At 45.2% G+C, this 18525-nt stretch overlaps 1 protein-coding gene and 1 pseudogene across 4 annotated transcripts in view; both read right to left on the bottom strand.

Annotated features, from left to right (window-relative positions):
* Positions 1-18525, bottom strand: part of CCSER1 (coiled-coil serine rich protein 1) — a 1413620-nt gene that overhangs the window by 1322034 nt on the left and 73061 nt on the right. The window lies entirely within an intron of this gene.
* LOC134937807 (5S ribosomal RNA) lies at positions 12620-12738 on the bottom strand (annotated as a pseudogene).

Below are 18525 nucleotides of genomic sequence, written 5' to 3'. Positions count from 1 at the left end.
CATGCTGCCGGTCCATGTACAGAAACATGAAAGAGCAAGAAATGATAATCACATTTATTTCCATCACACGTTGTCCATCAATAATACTCATTGTTCTCAGATCCACTTTCTCTACAAACTATGAGCTGCAGGAGGATCAATAGGCAGACAATCACTGGTCTGGAAATGGCTTACTGTACTCCAATCACCAGCCCTACATAATAAGGGCTGTATATGCTAAGCGCCACTTATAACTAAGAGGACATGTGAGAAGCTGCGCATGCCAACCAATCAGCTTCTAGCTAGAATTTATCAAATACATTCTATAAAATGATAACCTGAAGGTGGATGGCTGCTACAGTATGCACATTTCCACCTGTTCTCTTCAGAAGATTTGATACACCTACAGATGAGTCAAACACGACTCATTTCAAGCGACCAGCCTGTGCACAAGAACCAAACACGCATGCGCGATTCACTGTTGTGGATCGCACGTGTGCATACGCTCCCCTGAACAGGTCGCGGGATAGATGGGGACACATCTGTACCCATCACTGTCTTCCTAAATAGGTAAAAGTAGAAATAAAAATTATAGAATTTTGCAAGGAAATACAATTTTACTGCTTATGATTTATGTCCGACTGTGTAGATAGCTAGGTGGCTGGTCAGCCTGATGGGCTTACTGTTATGTGGAGGACTAGGGTTGTAGTCCTATCCACCCCATTCTTAATCTGGCCTTGGATGAGTGGCACTGCCTGCGCATATGACCCGGAAACCCTGGCAATGGCAAGAACAGCGGAAAGAAAACAGGGTGAGAGAGAGAGAAAAAGACAATGTCCACATTCATAATGTCTGAATTTTGAAATAAGTATCAGTCATTTTTCTATGCAGCAGCCACAAATAATTATGCCTTGTATTTTTTTTTTAGAAACCTTAGAATTTTCAGAAACTAGCCTTTGTTTGTCCATACCACAGTGCAGATAAATCCACCCAAAATGGCCCAAAAATGATTATTTTTTTTAGCTAAAAACAAATGTGTATATATTTATTTTATACATTTCCTGTGTATCTAATGATGTGTACACACGGTGAGATCCCTGCTATGTTCGATTTTGACTATGCGATTTCCCTTGAACTCCCCCAGAGCCCAGATAGCACAGATAGTACAGATTTTGACTATCTGTGCTTGAGATTTTGCCTATGTACGATTTTGACTAAGTGCCAATTTTGACTATACTTTGTACTAGATTGTATACTAGATAGTCAAGATTGACTTGCCTGCACAGTCTATCTAGCCTTCCGATACCGACCCCACGGGAGCGCACATCGGGATCGAATCTGTATCGCAAGCTACCTAGCACCATGAGATATGCACTAACTTTTCATAAGATTTTGACTATATAGTCAAAATCTCACAGATTTATCTCACCGTGTGTACACACCCTTACTTTGGTTTTAATCCACCTTTCCATAACAACAATGTGCAGGATTCTGAACATTGACTTTCAAAATAATATTTGCGCTTGAAACGGATAATGCATTTTTTTTTTTTTTTTTTTTTTTGCTAATTTATCTTAAATTAAATGGAAACAATGTGTAGCAGGGGAAAATTAAGAGAGGAGGAGCTCGTGTAGTAGTCACTGTCCGGGCACCCTCGCCTCTCTAGCCAGCAGCACATAGCACTAATAGACTCCGACGCTGTACCAGAGTCTACTGCGCATGTGCACCATTTTCCCGGAGACCAGTGATTTCTGCAGCGTTGATGATGCCAATGTGGAACTCTGGAGAGATAAGCATGTACAGGTCTCTGGAGAAATGATGCAGCAACCATTTTACCGGTGACCTTTGCCAGGAAAAAATGACCACCACACAATTTTGACAGTGATTTGGGCAGCATTGCTGATACCAATGTGGAACTCTGGAGAGGTAAGAAATGAAGAAATGGGTGCAGGGTGTGGCCTTGGCCAAGGATTGCACCACACACCCTGCACAAAATATAGATACGACACATGCGTAGGAATAACGTGGTCTCCCAAGAAGGCATATAGTTTTGAAAACTAGAGCCTACCGCAACAAGAGGGTGCCCCATTTTTTTTAAACAAACATCTAGGTCTTGAGATCTGTGCTCTCTTCCCCATCTACCATGTTAATAGGTGTGAGTTTGGTATATTTATTAGACATTTACAATGTCGACATGAGAATGTCCTTATGGTAATAATGTCAACATTGAGCACATCGACGTGGTCATGCCGATATTCAGCATGTCAACAGTGATATTATGTTGACCCTAACAGCAACCCTAATCCTAATAGAAGCCCTAACCTTATCCCCAGGGCAGCCATCAGGAAGAGACTGTGGGGACTGGTGTCCCGGACCCTTACAGAGAAGGGGGCCCACCCCTGGCTCCTACCACCAATAGCTGTAGAGCTGCACCAGTATGTGAATTAAAAGCAGGCTGATGCGCAGGGAGGACTTCTTAAAACAAGCCTTATCTGTGCATCAGATCTCGGTCCCCACAATTCTTGTTAGTCTTTGTCAGTCCCGGGTCCCACAATTTCTGATGGCAGCCCTGCTTATATCCCTAACCCTCATGGATTGTCGTCATTGTGACAATGTCAACATTTCGAATGCCAAAATTCTGTTGATGTCAACATTTCGCAGGCAATGTGATTACCATTTTAATCATGTTCACATCATCAACGTCAACATTCATATTGTGAATGTCCACATCTTATTATACAGCAGCATTCTGATTCCATTCCAAAAAGTGCATGTGACAGCTACAATGCCCTGTAAGACAGACTTATCTGTTGTTAATATTATATTTCCTTTGCTCATTGATATGACAGCTCAGATAAGCTCTATGCAGTAAGTCAAACAGCTACGACTATGCTCACTGCATTTTTATAAAGGCTGAACATTTCTATGATAAGATACGTATTATCATGACTAAGCAGACAAATGCAAACATTATAGAAAATTAAGTGAATTTGCTACAGGGCTGGACTTCAACATGTCACCAAGAAGTCTTTTGTATCAGTAGGAAATAGGATACAGCAAGAAGCAGCTACAACTCTGCAAGCATGGCTGAGCATAATTACTAGTCTGAGTTCTGTGTTAGCAAGTTTGAATTCACTTATCTCAGTGCAAGATAAAGTTTCCATCTGCTGGAAAAATTACTCTTATTGCTATATTCAGTATATAGGGGTCAGGAAGGATTCTCACCCATGGGAAAGCAAGCTAACAGGTGCCCCATTAAGGGGTTATTTTGCCTTCTGCATTAACGCAATTAAAATGTAAAAATGCAATGTGTTTTACAACAGTAATGTACTTCCTAGACGATCACAGCTATTTTTGCTAGCCAAAGAAACTTAAATTTTTGTTCAAACTTTTTTTTACCTATATAACTTTGTGGATGAAAAGATATGTGAATAATAAACACCTACATATTATATAACATATACCAATTCATTTACCACATTGACCAACAATAGGTAATGTGACCATTGAAAGAATTGCCTTTTTATGAAACAACTAGCTAAAGGACCCAGCATTGCCCGGGTTTATATTTTCCAATTATTATTTTATCAATGTTGTTTTTGGGGTGTCGCCGGTAGCCCAGATCCCCAGGTTTTCTTTCTGTTCAGTTTTATCATCACTTTTCCATTGCGAGATGGATTTAAAGTTTATCTTCTGTAATCAATGTTGCTATTTTAAGGCTTTTGAATACAAAAGAATGACAAACAAACAGACAATTAATTTTATATCTTATATACTGTATAAAATTAATTGATCTGTTTGTTTGTCTGTCCGGTTATGCATTCGATCTGCCCCTACACCGATTGGCATGAAACCAACGCGAGGTCGTCAGTTTGGATTCTGGACAGGCTTTAGAAGGGTTGGGGTCCAGGTCCGGCATCACGGCAGAATGCGCCGGCCAGAACTTTGACTAAAATACTAAAAGAACTGACAGAAATGGAGGTGGGAAAACAAAAAAATATGTACCCAAAAGCTTTGGAACAGCAACACTGATAACAGAAGGAAAACTTAACACCCATCTCACAATATAAAAGTGATTATAAAACTGAACAGAAAGGAAAGCAGAGGAACAGGGCTACTAGCGACCCCCACCCTCCCACCCCAAAAACAAAACAAATCAACAAACAAAAAAACAACACTGGGCAGCCATTTAATGGGTGTGTTGGTAGAGCTGATAAGCTGCTAATTATTTTTAAAATGTTGACAGTTACATCCAACTCATTGATAACGTATTAACTTGAACATTAAACACGGCAATGCCGGGTACTTATGCTAGTATAAGATACAGTATATGACCCTGGCCCCGAAAGGGATGGATTTTAGTTTAAACCCTGACAGTATTTTAAGTTGGATAATGAAGGATATGTGTACCAAGTTTGGTCCAGATCCATCAAGCCATATAGGAGCCAATGAAGAACAAATATACATACATATTTTCACTTTTATATATACAGTATATATAGATATTTTGGAGATCAAGTAGTCAATTAACCATATGATTTTTTCTACATGAAGACACAAAATAACAAAAGAGAAACTTATCACTATAAAATAAGAGTATTAAAGGCAGGGGATAATTTGGGTTACCAGGTCATCCCACAACTAAATGGTGGTTAAAGTGTGAAAATATTCTGATCTAACTTACGAATAACAGGTGGTTAAACACTGTCAACCCTGAATGATTGTAGTGCAAATAACCTCTTGACAGCATTATAGCATACAGCACTGAGAACATGTGGGGTCTACATGGTAAAAGTTCTTTACTATTTACTATTTTTGACCTGTCATTTGCCCTTTATCTCTCTCATCAAAGTCTCCCCATCATTCTCTTTCTACCATCTCCCCCTCCCTCCAACCCAAGAGAGGGGCTCTTGGGTTGGAGGGAGGGGGAGATGATATTTGCAAGTGTTACTGTGTTGTGGTTGGGGACTGTGCATGTTATGAGTAGGGGGTGGAACTAGCTACAATCGATCACAGGTGTTTTCCCCATCTTCCCATCTCTGTCCCCCACCACACCATCCCTGTCTTTCTCATCTCTATCCCTTCTTTCCCCCTGCCCCTTTGCTTCTTTCTCTTACCACAACAATAAAAGTAACAAAATTTATCTTAATGTCCAAGATCAATTCCATTTACCATCAAATTTTTAAATATAGTGGTAAGTGTTTCAATAAGTAGATAAGTGTTCATCACAGTATGCTGACAACATAAACTTAATGCTAGATTTTTCCATATTATATTTACTAATATTTTCTGAATTTGGCTATAAATGCTATATACATTGGCATATATAATGGGTGCATGCAGGCCCCTAGGTCAAGGGGATCCCACACCGCACACCCTAAACCAGTGGTTTAGGAACAGGGGTAAATTATCCCAAATGGGGTAAAAATGAAATTCCTGGGGGTAATGGATGGTCGCACTGCCAAGACACTGCCCCGTCCACCTCCGGCTGGCTCAAGATGTGACGTGCTGACATCACACCGCGCTCCCTCCTGCCCACCCTGCGCTGTGCTCCTGCCCGCCCTGCGCTGTGCTCCTGGCCGCCCTGTGCTGTGTTCCTGGCCGCGGTGTGACCTGCTATCACACCACACTCCCTCACGCCCGCCCGTCCTGCGCTGTCCTGTCCTCCCGCCCGCGGCCCGCCATACACGCACAGAACTTGAAGTGTTCTGTGGCAGACCGCTGACGGAGTTCCGCAGGATCAGACAGTGGCCGCCCACATAACAGTGGGAAATTCCCACTGACATTACTGAGGTGAGGATGTGACCATCTGTCTCCTAAAAGGCGTGTCCCTCCCCTTCTCCCCTCATCCATCTTTCTTACATTCATTCTGGTGTTTTGGGGAGAAAGTGTTAATTAACCCATTCATTGCCAAAAAATAACTGGCAAAAATAATAATAATAAAAAATAAATTTATATATATATATATATATATATATATATATATATATATATATATAAAATGGGATTTTAATACCTACCGGCAGTGGCGGAACTGTGGGAGGCAGTGGAGTCGGCTGCCGCCGGGCTACTGACCACAAGGGGGCACATCTCCTCCACTGTCTCCCGCTGCCTGAGGATCGCGCTGCTATTGCAGACGGAGGAGCTGTGTCAGTGACACGGAAGCTGCCTCCTGTAGAGAGCTGCAGCTAGGGGGAGCTCCAGAGCACAGCTCCTCCCGGGCCCTTCTAGCTAAGTAAGCCAGCCGAGGGAAGCTCTTCTCTCCTCCATGCTCCGTCAGCCTGATGATAGCCAAAGGTAGGCACTGTGTGGGGGGAGGGGGATAGGTGTATTTAGGGGGAAGCACTGTGTTTTGTGTGTGCTTGTTTTTAAGTGAGGTGTGTGTGTTTGTGTGTGTGTGTGTGTTTTTAAGGAGTTCTGCGTTCAAGTAAAAGAGGCATGTGTGTGTGTGTAAGTGAGAGGTGTGTGTGTGTGTGTGTGTGTGTGTGTGTGTGTGTGTGAGAGGCATGTGTATGTAAGTGAGAGACGTGTGAGAGGCATGTGTATGTAAGTGAGAGGCATGTGTATGTAAGTGAGAGACGTGTAAGTGAGAGGCATGTGTATGTGAGAGGCATGTGTATGTAAGTGAGAGGCACGTGTGTGAGAGGTGTGTGTGTGTGTGTAAGTGAGAGGCACGTTTATGAGAGGTGTGTGTAAGTGAGAGGCATGTGTGTAAGTGGGAGGCATGTGTATGTGAGAGGCATGTGTGTGTGTGTGTAAGTGAGAGGCATGTGTATGTAAGTGAGAGGCACGTGTGTGAGAGGTGTGTGTGTGTGTAAGTGAGAGGCACGTGTGTGAGAGGTGTGTGTAAGTGAGAGGCATGTGTGTGAGAGGTGTGTTTGTGTGTAAGTGAGAGGTATGTGTGTGTGAGGAAAGGATTAAAGGAGGCATTTGAGCATTTCTACAGGACTATGGGGGTCATTCCGAGTTGTTCGCTCGTTGCCTATTTTCGCAACGGAGCGATTAAGGCAAAAATGCGCATGCGCATGGTACGCAGTGCGCATGCGCTAAGTATTTTAGCTCAAAACTTAGTAGATTTACTCACGTCCGAACTAAGAATTTCCATCGTTGAAGTGATCGGTGTGTGATTGACAGGAAGTGGGTCTTTCTGGGCGGAAACTGACCGTTTTCTGGGAGTGTGCGTAAAAACGCAGGCGTGCCAGGATAAAACGCGGGAGTGTCTGGAGAAACGGCGGAGTGGCTGGCTGAACGCAGCTAATCTTTCGTTCGCAATTCTGCTATGCTAAGATACACTCCCAGAGGGCGGCGGCCTAGCATGTGCAATGCTGCTAAAATCTGCTAGCGAGCGAACAACTCAGAATGACCCCCTATGTACAGAGCACACACATGGTCTGGGTACACGCTACCTTATAAATATATGGAGGGGTGTCCGTTCTGAATGTGTGTGTGTGTGAGAGGCATGTGTGTGTGTGAGAGGCATGTGTGTGTGTGTAAGTGAAAGGCATATGTGTGGGTGTTTAAGTGAAAGCGGCGTGTGTGTGTTTAAGTGAAAGCGGTGTGTGTGTGTGTGTGTGTGTGTGTGTGTGTGTGTGTGTGTGTGTGTGTGTTTTTAAGTGATGGAGGCGAGTGTGTGTGTGTGAAAGTGGTGTGTGTGTTTTTAAGTGAAGGAGGCATGTGTGTGTGTGTGTGTGTGAAAGCGGCATGTGTGTTTAAGTGAAAGAGACGTGTGTGTGTGTGTGTGTGTGTGTGTGTTTAAGTGAATGAGGCATTTGTGTTTTTTTTTTATATATATCTAGTGTTCACGCTAGGTGTCTGCCCCTTTTTTAGACAGCTGAATCCCGCCCTGCCTGTTTTTGTGCGCCCTGCCGCCCCGCCGTTTGCTGCCTGCCGGACCCCGCCACGCCGCCGGACCCAGCCGTGCGCCGCCGGACCCGGTAAGCACATGAGAGTCCCCCTGGGCTAAATTAACCTTGTAAGTATTTTGCAGCTGTAAACTTCAATCTCAGTGCTCTCTACCTGGTGCAATGTGCCTCAGTGCTCTCTACCTGGTGCAATGTGCCTCAGTGCTCTCTGTCTGGTGCAATGTGCCTCAGTGCTCTCTGTCTGGTGCAATGTGCCTCAGTGCTCTCTGTCTGGTGCAATGTGCCTCAGTGCTCTCTACCTGGTGCAGTGTGCCTCAGTGCTCTCTGCATGGTGCAGTGTGCCTCAGTGCTCTCTACCTGGTGCAGTGTGCCTCAGTGCTCTCTACCTGGTGCAGTGTGCCTCAGTGCTCTCTACCTGGTGCAGTGTGCCTCAGTGCTCTCTACCAGGTGCAGTGTGCCTCAGTGCTCTCTACCTGGTGCAGTGTGCCTCAGTGCTCTCTACCTGGTGCAGTGTGCCTCATGCTCTCTACCTGGTGCAGTGTGCCTCAGTGCTCTCTACCTGGTGCAGTGTGCCTCAGTGCTCTGCCTGACACAATGTGTATAACGTGCTCTATCTGGCGCAATATGTATAACGTGCTCTACCTGTCGCAGTGTGTATAGGAGGTTCTACCTGGTGCAATGTGTATTAGGTGCACTACCGTGTGGTGTAATGTGAATTGCCACTATTATGTGGCCACGCCCCTTCCCCACGAAACAACGCCCCTAGATTTTTGCTGCGCGCCTTCGGCGCGCACTGTCCGTGTTTTGGCCTATAGGAATGGGAGCCCCAAGCATTATAGTATGTACCTGTTTGCCCATCTAACTTAAATATGTGCCCTCCCGAATGAAAAATGTGCCCTCCCGAATGGAGAAATGTGCCCTCCCCGTGATCAGCACCCTGCACTAAAAAAAATCCTATAGTGAACACTAATTATATCGGCACACCGTTGCGCCAAAGTATCTCCATCAAGACCTGCTGGTGGGTGAGGGAGCACTGTAGGTGTACTATAATGGTATGCTGGTGTCTGTTTTATTGTAATGACTGACTTGGAGAGCGTCCACTTTCTATGTGTATCTATATTACTATTGGGAAAGGTACCTGAGCACGCTGCTACTGTTCACCCTTAGTGCCGGATAGCTACATTTGGTATGTGTGTGTATATGTAGGGGGGCACCAACATTTATCATGCCTCCGGGCGACTGGGACGAACTTACGCCACTGCCTACCGGTAAATCCTTTTCTCTTAGTCCGTAGAGGATGCTGGGGTCACCATTAGATCCATGGGGTTTAGACGGGATCCGCAGGAGCCATGGGCACTTTAAGACTTTCAAAGGGTGTGAACTGGCTCCTCCCTCCATGCCCCTCCTCCAGACTCCAGTTATAGGAACTGTGCCCAGGGAGACGGACATTTCGAGGAAAGGATTTATTGTTAAACTAAGGTGAGATTCATACCAGCTCACACTTCATGCATGCCGCACAACGTGGCATTCAACAGAACACAAGCCAACGGCATGAGCAATTTCAGCAACAGGCTGACTATAAACGTACCACAACATGTGTGTAACCACAACTAATAACTGCAGATACAGTACGCACTGGGACGGGTGCCCAGCATCCTCTACGGACTAAGAAAAGGATTTACCGGTAGGTATTAAAATCCCATTTTCTCATACGTCCTAGAGGATGCTGGGGTCACCATTAGAACCATGAGGTTATACCAAAGCTCTAGAATGGGCAGGAGAGTGCGGATGACTCTGCAGCACTGATTGACCAAACTTGAGGTCATCATCGGCCAGGGTATCAAACTTGTAAAACTTTGCAAAAGTGTTTGAACCCGACCAAGTAGCTGCTCGGCAAAGTTGCAATGCCGAGACCCCCCGGGCAGCCGCCCAGGGTGAGCCCACCTTTCTTGTAGAATGGCCCTTCACCGATTTCGGTAACGGCAATCCAGCAGTGGAATGAGCATGCTGAATCGTATTACAGATCCAGCGTGCAATGGTCTGCTTGGAAGCAGGACACCCAATCTTGTTGGGAGCATACAGGACAAACAGAGCCTCCGTTTTCCTAACCTGAGCCATTCTGGCGACATAAATTTTCAAAGCTCTGACCACATCCAGAGACTTTGACTCAATTAAGGTGTCAGTAGCCCCTGGCACCACAATAGGTTGGTTCATGTGGAAAGATGAAACCACCTTCGACAGAAATTGCTGACGAGTCCTCAACTCTGCTCTATCTTCATGGAAGATCAAATAAGGGCTCTTGTGAGACAAGGCCGCTAACTCAGACACCCGCCTTGTGGATGCCAAGGCCAACAGAATGACCACTTTCCAAGTGAGGAATTTCAACCCCACCTTCTGTAAAGGTTCAAACCAATGTGATTGAAGGAACTGCAACACCACGTTAAGATCCCATGGTGCCACTGGGGGCACAAATGGAGGTTGGATGTGCAACACACCTTTCACGAAAGTCTGAACTTCTGGAAGGGAGGCCAACTGTTTTTGAAAGAAAACCTTTAAGGCTGAAATCTGTACCTTAACTGAGCTCAACTTTAGGCCTGCATCCACACCTGCTTGTGGAAAATGGAGAAAACGTCCTAGCTGGAATTCTTCCGTAGGAGCCTTCTTGGATTCAAACCAAGAAACATATTTTCTCCAAATACGGTGGTAATGTCTAGACGTTAGCAGTCAAACGTAGCCACGGTAAGTCTTGATACACGCACGGCCCCTGTTGTAACAGGTCCTCGCGTAGAGGAAGAGGCCAGGGATCTCCTATGAGTAATTCCTGAAGATCTGGATACCAAGCCCTCCTTAGCCAGTCTGGGACAATGAGGATCGCTTGAATTTTTGTTCTTCTTATGATCTTTAGAACTTTTGGAATGAGAGGAAGTGGAGGGAATACATACACCGACTGAAACAGCCATGGTGCCACCAGTGCATCCACTGCTATTGCTTGGGGGTCCCTTGACCTGGAACAATATCTCTGAAGCTTCTTGTTCAGACGAGATGCCATCATGTCTACTTGAGGAATTCCCCAATGACTTGTCACTTATGTGAAGACCTCTTGATGGAGGCCCCACTCTCCTGGATGAAGATTGTGTCTGCTGAGGAAGTCTGCTTCCCAGTTGTCCACTCCTGGAATGAAGATCGCTGACAGAGCGCTTGTATGCTTTTCCGCCCAGCGGAGAACCTTTGTGGCTTCTGCTATTGCCGCTCTGCTTTTTGTTCCACCATGGCGGTTTATGTACGCTACTGCTGTTACATTGTCCGACTGTATCAGTATGGGCAGACTGCGAAGAAGATGTTCCAGGGTAGTGATGAGCAGAGGGGGTGGGGCAGAACGGGGACGGAGGCATGGCTGATGTGTTGCATCATTTAATCCACACCTCCCGCTGTGTAATGCCGCTATTACCGGTATTATACTGCAGGGGGCATGGTATGATGACGCGATTCAACAAGAATCGCATCATCGACTGCCCGGAACGCTGACACTTTACTCGCTAAGTGGGTGGCCAGGCAGGGGGTACCCCAGAAATCGGGAGAATTGCCTGCTCTTCCAGGGGACTGCGAGGGTCGCCCAATTTTCGGGAGCCACCTGGCCATTCCGGGAGAGTAGGCAAGTATGCTTCAGAGTCCCACTGTGGCATTTTCCCAGTGATTTACACATACCAAATAGAGATAACCCAGGGAACAAGGTGTGGGCACCATGCTCCCGGTGAGCCGAGCATACTCAGTAGACTCTGGCACAAAGCCATTCACACTAGGGTTAATTTTGTTTGGATCCAATTAACCTACCAGTATATTTTTGGATTGTGGGAAGAAACTGGAGTACCCAGAGGAAACCCACGCAAAAACGGGAATAATATACAAACTCCACACAGTTAAGGCCATAGTGGGAATCAAACCCATGACCTCAGTGCTGTAATGCAGTAATGCTAACCATTCCACCATCAGTACTTGCAATTCAGCAATTCAGTCCAGAGAGTTCTATCTTGGTTTTACCGCACCTTATAACCTTTTGCCACATAGCATCAGAGCCTTCTAAGTGGTTTATTTTTTTTATTTAGCAAAGCACAAATGAGACTCAGTGTTGCACTTTCTCAGAAGAGGCTTCTTTCTTGCCATCCTGCCATACATACGACATAGGGAGAGAAAGAAGACTCTTTGTGTGGGCGCACTCTTATTAGTTAGGTAGATACCATGTATAATGTATTCAGGATAAAATATAACTTTTAATATTACAACACTAAAAGGTTCTGTGATTCACAGAGAGCAGCTAGGAACAATGCCTAAACTAAAACAAAATAATACAAATTCAGTTCACATTTAGATATTCATTATCAAAAAAATGTGCGAATTCAATCAAAAAACATCCACATACAATTGAAATGTGGAAAAAAGAGATTATGTTCTGGTCACCGTCAATGTTGGGTGGGTTGGAGGTATGCAGCCATTGATTGATCCTGCACCATTATCAGCATGACCAGTACAGATAAAAAACTGTATTAATAAGGCCACAATGGGCCAATCGGCACTCGGGAAAACCTCAGACCAATTGTAGTGGTACCGTATCCCTAACTGTACCGTCTAAGTGGTGTTCAAATTACAGGTTCTAAATATAAGATATGTGGGAATACTGGTAACATATGTCACAGGAAAGAAGATGGAAAGGAAGAGAAAAGGTGAAAAAGGTGCTTCTGATGTTAGTGTTAAAATGGTGGCATCGTCCTATGGTTCATGGATCTCTACAACACTCAGTATTCCCTGGAGGTCTCCCTCACAAGTACTGACCCAGCCCAACACCGCTTGGCCTCCAAGATCAGACGAGATCGGGCATATTCGGTGTGGTATGATAGTAGAGCGATTGAACTGGGTTCATAACACACTAATGAGAGCGCACCAGATTCAGAAATAAAGATATATTGGGAGAGTGCAGATTCTAGATAAGTCCTTTAAGCTATACAAAGTGGTGAATCTGCTGTCTGTGTTAGGCAGGTAAATCCCTGGATCACAGATGAGAGTTCACAGAATAAGTGCAGGTAGAAAAGGATGAGATAGCGTATACTCTGTGGTCATATCGCATGTACAGTGTCCAAATTACGTTAGTAAAGTACAGTTTGTTTGTACTGATGTATTCAAGGTAACATTAATCTGTCCTCTGTATTGTAGCACAGCCAAATGTATACCGGGGATCCTTGTAGTGCTTACTGGACAGTACTAAACGCAAATAGTACAGCGCACATAATATTGCTGTGAAGTATAGTTAAAGAGGTCATCGCAATTAGTGCAGCTTCTCAACTAACTACTTAAACTGTGTGACTTCCACAGTGTATGTTCTCTCCCTTTTAGAAGCAATTTTTCAAAAAATTGGAGTGCGCATTCCTCACAGTGGAGAATTCTTGGATCCCTCAAAAGTCACAGGGGTCACACATACACTTAGAATATAGGAAAACATCACTAGAGAATGCAACAGTAATCTTACGTTCTATCACTAAAAATACGTGCCAGTTATATACCTCTGATTTAGGTCACATATTATAGTAAATTGATTATGTCTATACAGCACAATCTGTGCTCACATATAGCTAAGGGCTACAGCATAGGTTAGATTACAAAATGATACCACACGCTGCCAGTAGATTCTGTTCATATCAGAGTCCCAGACGATCTCCGCAGGCTGCTGAATCCATGGTGGAGGTCCCTTGGGAAAACGCGTTTTCGCTTGGCCATCGGGCTTGCTCACTTTCTAATAATGCCTCGAGGCAGCGTGTGGTATCGTATTTTTCAATCTCAACTATAAAGATTTGTAAGTCCTTCAAAGTTGCCATTGGCATCTTGGTAGATTCATTGCTCTACATCCTCATTCAGTTTGGAGGGACGATCCATTCTAGGCAAGTTATTGGTGGTGCCATATGCTTACCACTTCTTAATAATACTTTAAATGGTACTCAGAGAAAGACTAAAATCCTTTTAGAACCATCCTCCTAGGGACTACCCTCGACTTTTGATGTTAAGAAATCAATTGTTACCACCCGATATTGAATGGTTGCCATTGATGGTGGAACTGCAGATTGTTGTTGTTTATTAGTGAGTGCTGTGCAGGGCTACACTAGGCTGTCAGCCAGCAGCCCTGCACTGCCCCCGTCTTACTCAAACATACAATACAGTATGCGTGACTGTGCCAGGATACCTCCCTGAGTGGATAGGCTGAGCTCACCTGTCAGTCAGCAGACCAGCTCTGCCGATGGCTCACATAGAGCAGTAAGTTTACCAGGAGGTACAGATAGACCACCTTGCTGGTTAAAACCATTGATGGTGTGCATCACCATGGCTTGTGGCACCATCGCTATAGATAGAAACAATCAGTGGCAACAGCACCGATGGCCATCTCTGCGGCTCCTCCTAACAAGTGCCTTTCCACAACTTAGGCCAAAATTTACTAAAAAATCGAGTTTGTCCGATTTCTGTTTTTTTTCTAAGTCCCAACACGGGAATTCACTAAGCACAAATCTCGGCAGTGTTTGGACTATTCGTAATGGTTTGAATGACAAAGTTCAGAAATACGAATGAATAGACCATTGGTCAAACGCGGCTGTTATTTCCTACAACACGGGTATTCACTATTCATTCGTATTTGGGTGTTAGTCTCTGAGTGCTCAAGTGCGGGTGTATTTTTTTGCGATTCGTTAAAAAAAGCAGCAAAAAAATAGACCTGCTTTTTCCAGGCGAGTTTGGATAATCATGCACGGATCAGTGAGATCTGTGCATGGTTATCTATGGGAAAGGGTCTGTTTACTGTAAAAACTTGAAAAAAAAAATTGCGTGGGGTCCTCCATCCTAAGCCAAACCAGCCTCGGGCTCTTTGAGCCGGTCCTGGTTGCAAAAATCTGGGGGGAAAATTGACAGGGGTTCCCCCATATTTGAACAACCAGCACCGGGCTCTGCGCCTGGTCCTGGTGCCAAAAATACGGGGGACAAAAAGCGTAGGGGTTCCCCGTATTTTTAACACCAGCACCGGGCTGCACTAGTCAGAGAGATAATGCCACAGCCGGGGGACACTTTTATATAGGTCCCTGCGGCCCTGGCATTAAATCACTAACTAGTCACCCCTGGCCGGGGTACCCTGGAGGAGTGGGCACCCCTTAAATCAAGGGGTCTCCCCCCTCCAGCCACCCAAGGGCCAGGGGTGAAGCCCGATGCTGTCCCCCCCCATCCAAGGGCTGCGGATGGGGGGCTGATAGACATGTGTAAAAAAAAGAATATTGTTTTTTGTAGCAGTACTACAAGTCCCAGCAAGCCTCCCCGCAAGCTGGTACTTGGAGAACCACAAGAACCAGCATGCGGGGGGGAAATGGGCCCGCTGGTACCTGTAGTACTACTACAAAAAAATACCCAAATAAAAACAGAACTCACACACCTTGAAAGTAAAACTTTATTACATACATGCACACCTACATTCACACATACTTACCTATGTTCACACGAGGGTCGGTCCACTTCTCCAAGTAGAATCCATGGGGTACCTGTGAATAAAATTATACTCACAAAAATCCAGTGTAGATCGGTCCTCTTCTGAGCTTGTAATCCACGTACTTGGCAAAAAAACAAACCGAAAAACCCGAACCACGCCCTGAAAGGGGTCCCATGTTTACACATGGGACCACTTTCCCCAACTGCCGAGACCCCCCGTGACTCCTGTCACAGAGGGTCCCTTCAGCCAATCAGGGAGCGCCACGTCGTGGCACTCTCCTGATTGCCTGTGCGCTCCTGAGCTGTCAGTCAGGCTGCGCATGGCAGAGATACAATGTAGCGCATAGGCGCTACATTGTATCCAATGGTGGGTACTTTGCGGTCAGCGGTGAGGTTACCCGCGGTCAACCGCTGACCGCAAAGTTCCCACCATTGTATACAATGTAGCGCCTATGCGCTACATTGTATCTCTGCCGTGCGCAGCCTGACTGACAGCTCAGGAGCGCACAGGCAATCAGGAGAGTGCCACGACGTGGCGCTCCCTGATTGGCTGAAGGGACCCTCTGTGACAGGAGTCACGGGGGGTCTCGGCAGTCGGGGAAAGGGGTCCCATGTGTAAACATGGGACCCCTTTCAGGGCGTGGTTCGGGTTTTTCGGTTTGTTTTTTTGCCAAGTACGTGGATTACAAGCTCAGAAGAGGACCGATCTACACTGGATTTTTGTGAGTATAATTTTATTCACAGGTACCCCATGGATTCTACTTGGAGAAGTGGACCGACCCTCGTGTGAACATAGGTAAGTATGTGTGAATGTAGGTGTGCATGTATGTAATAAAGTTTTACTTTCAAGGTGTGTGAGTTCTGTTTTTATTTGGGTATTTTTTTTTTGTAGTAGTACTACAGGTACCAGCGGGCCCGTTCCCCCCCCGCATGCTGGTACTTGTGGTTCTCCAAGTACCAGCTTGCAGGGAGGCTTGCTGGGACTTGTAGTACTGCTACAAAAAACAATATTCTTTTTTTTACACGTCTATCAGCCCCCCATCCGCAGCCCTTGGATGGGGGGGGACAGCCTCGGGCTTCACCCCTGGCCCTTGGGTGGCTGGAGGTGGGGGACCCCTTGATTTAAGGGGTGCCCACTCCTCCAGGGTACCCCGGCCAGGGGTGACTAGTTAGTGATTTAATGCCAGGGCCGCAGGGACCTATATAAAAGTGTCCGCCGGCTGTGGCATTATCTCTCTGACTAGTGGAGCCCGGTGCTGGTGTTAAAAATACGGGGGACCCCTACGCTTTTTGTCCCCCGTATTTTTGGCACCAGGACCAGGCGCAGAGCCCGGTGCTGGTTGTTCAAATATGGGGAAACCCCTGTCAATTTTTCCCCCAGATATTTGCAACCAGGACCGGCTCAAAGAGCCCGAGGCTGGTTTGGCTTAGGAGGGGGGACCCCACGCAATTTCTTTTTTTTAATTTTAACACTTTAATTTTTTTTTTTAAGGTGCACAATGAAGCCCTGCACGGATCTCACAGATCCGGCCGGGATTCCTTGTGTTTTGTCAGGCAGTGTTTTACTCATCACTCCCGTAAAACACTGCATGACATTACGAATCACATCGACATCAGAAAAGACGAATGTTGCAAACTCGGCAGATTAGTAAATGACCGTATCAGGATTCAAAAAGTTGCAGTAAAATGCACCCGATACCATTCGAGTTCAAACACCCAAAAAACGGCAAAAACATGAATATTAGTAAATATACCCCTTAGAGCCTAATTCAGACCTGATCGCTGTGCTGCAAATTTGCACAGGGCTGCGATCAGATAGTGCTGCCCAGGAAGAGTGAAAACCCGCCCGTGCAAGTATGTTAATGCATGTGTACGCCATGGAAAAACTTTACCAGGCAGCGAACATCTGAAAATCCGTTCACAACTCACTCACTATCGAATGATTTTTCCATACTGTACAGTCTGTGCATAGCCCAGGGCTTACTCCTACAGTGCGATACAAACAGGCTGATGAAGGCCAGAGCTGACGTCACACACCCTCTCAAAAAACGCCTGGGAACACCTGCGCTTTTCCTCGCACTCCCAGAAGGCGGCCAGTTACCACCCACAAACGTCCGCTTCCTGTCAATCACTTTGCGTACGCCTAGCGATCTAAATTTTCACACCATTATGATGCTATTTGGCATCGTGCCTGCGCATTGCGGTGCATATGCATCAGAAGTCATTCGATAATCGGCTGCTGTGCAAATTCGCACAACATCGATCAGGTCTGAATCGGGCCCTTAATCCTAAAGTCCTCTTAAAAACACTTTTCGAACCATGGAGAATTATTTGCATTATCGTGCACTATTAGTAGTGGAATCCTCAAGGAACAGACAGTTTTATGCTGATGTAATCAAAACCACTACAATTGATATCAGTTGGTGGCCAGTTAGCATGTTGTGTGATCTGGAAGTTCATTGGTTGTACCTGAGCAAGTTTATGATGGTTGCTCTAAGGGTATGATCACTTATGCAAACAGGTTTTTTTAGTCATTAAATTATATTAATTGCGAAAATTTTGTACAAATGTTATGTTCACTTTCATGTTGATGGTTAGAATATATGTACATGAAGTGGACAAAGTTTGATTCAATTTTTATTTTATATTTTCTTTGGTGCAATGTGACAAAAGGTAAGGCGTTTGACAGGGTATGATGATTTTCTATAGGCACTGTAAGCCTAGGTGAGTGAGTGGTCATGACTAACAGATGTGCCTGTTATCCTCATCCAGCTAGAGCTGGTTCTTGGCTAAGGGATGCTGCGCACCTTTTACTGTAAGCACAACTGCCACCACTGCTTTCACCAACACTCTGCCAGCTGTCGGCACTATTACTGGACTAAGGGCTTGTGTTACTTGGCTTTCCTGTGAGAGGAAAAAGATGCCATTGCTCCATACAATTAGAAGTAGGAAATGTATCAACAAAAGAACAAAGATCACTATACCTCAGCTGCTTGCCTACAATACAAATGTAGCTATTGTGAAACTGAACATATTGTGTGTATATTGCATATTGGATGTGATTTGTATTAACATGTTAATGCATCCAGCACAGCCACATACTGTTAGCAATTAAAGGCAGTGAGTGTCATGTGGTCTCCGGTGCCATGAAATCTATGCTAGGTTTATGCTTTGTTTT

This window comes from Pseudophryne corroboree, chromosome 1 (genome assembly GCF_028390025.1).
Source record: "Pseudophryne corroboree isolate aPseCor3 chromosome 1, aPseCor3.hap2, whole genome shotgun sequence".
NCBI classification, from domain to species: domain Eukaryota; kingdom Metazoa; phylum Chordata; class Amphibia; order Anura; family Myobatrachidae; genus Pseudophryne; species Pseudophryne corroboree.
Note: the sequence above shows the minus strand (reverse complement) of the source record. Positions and strands in the feature narration are given on the sequence as shown.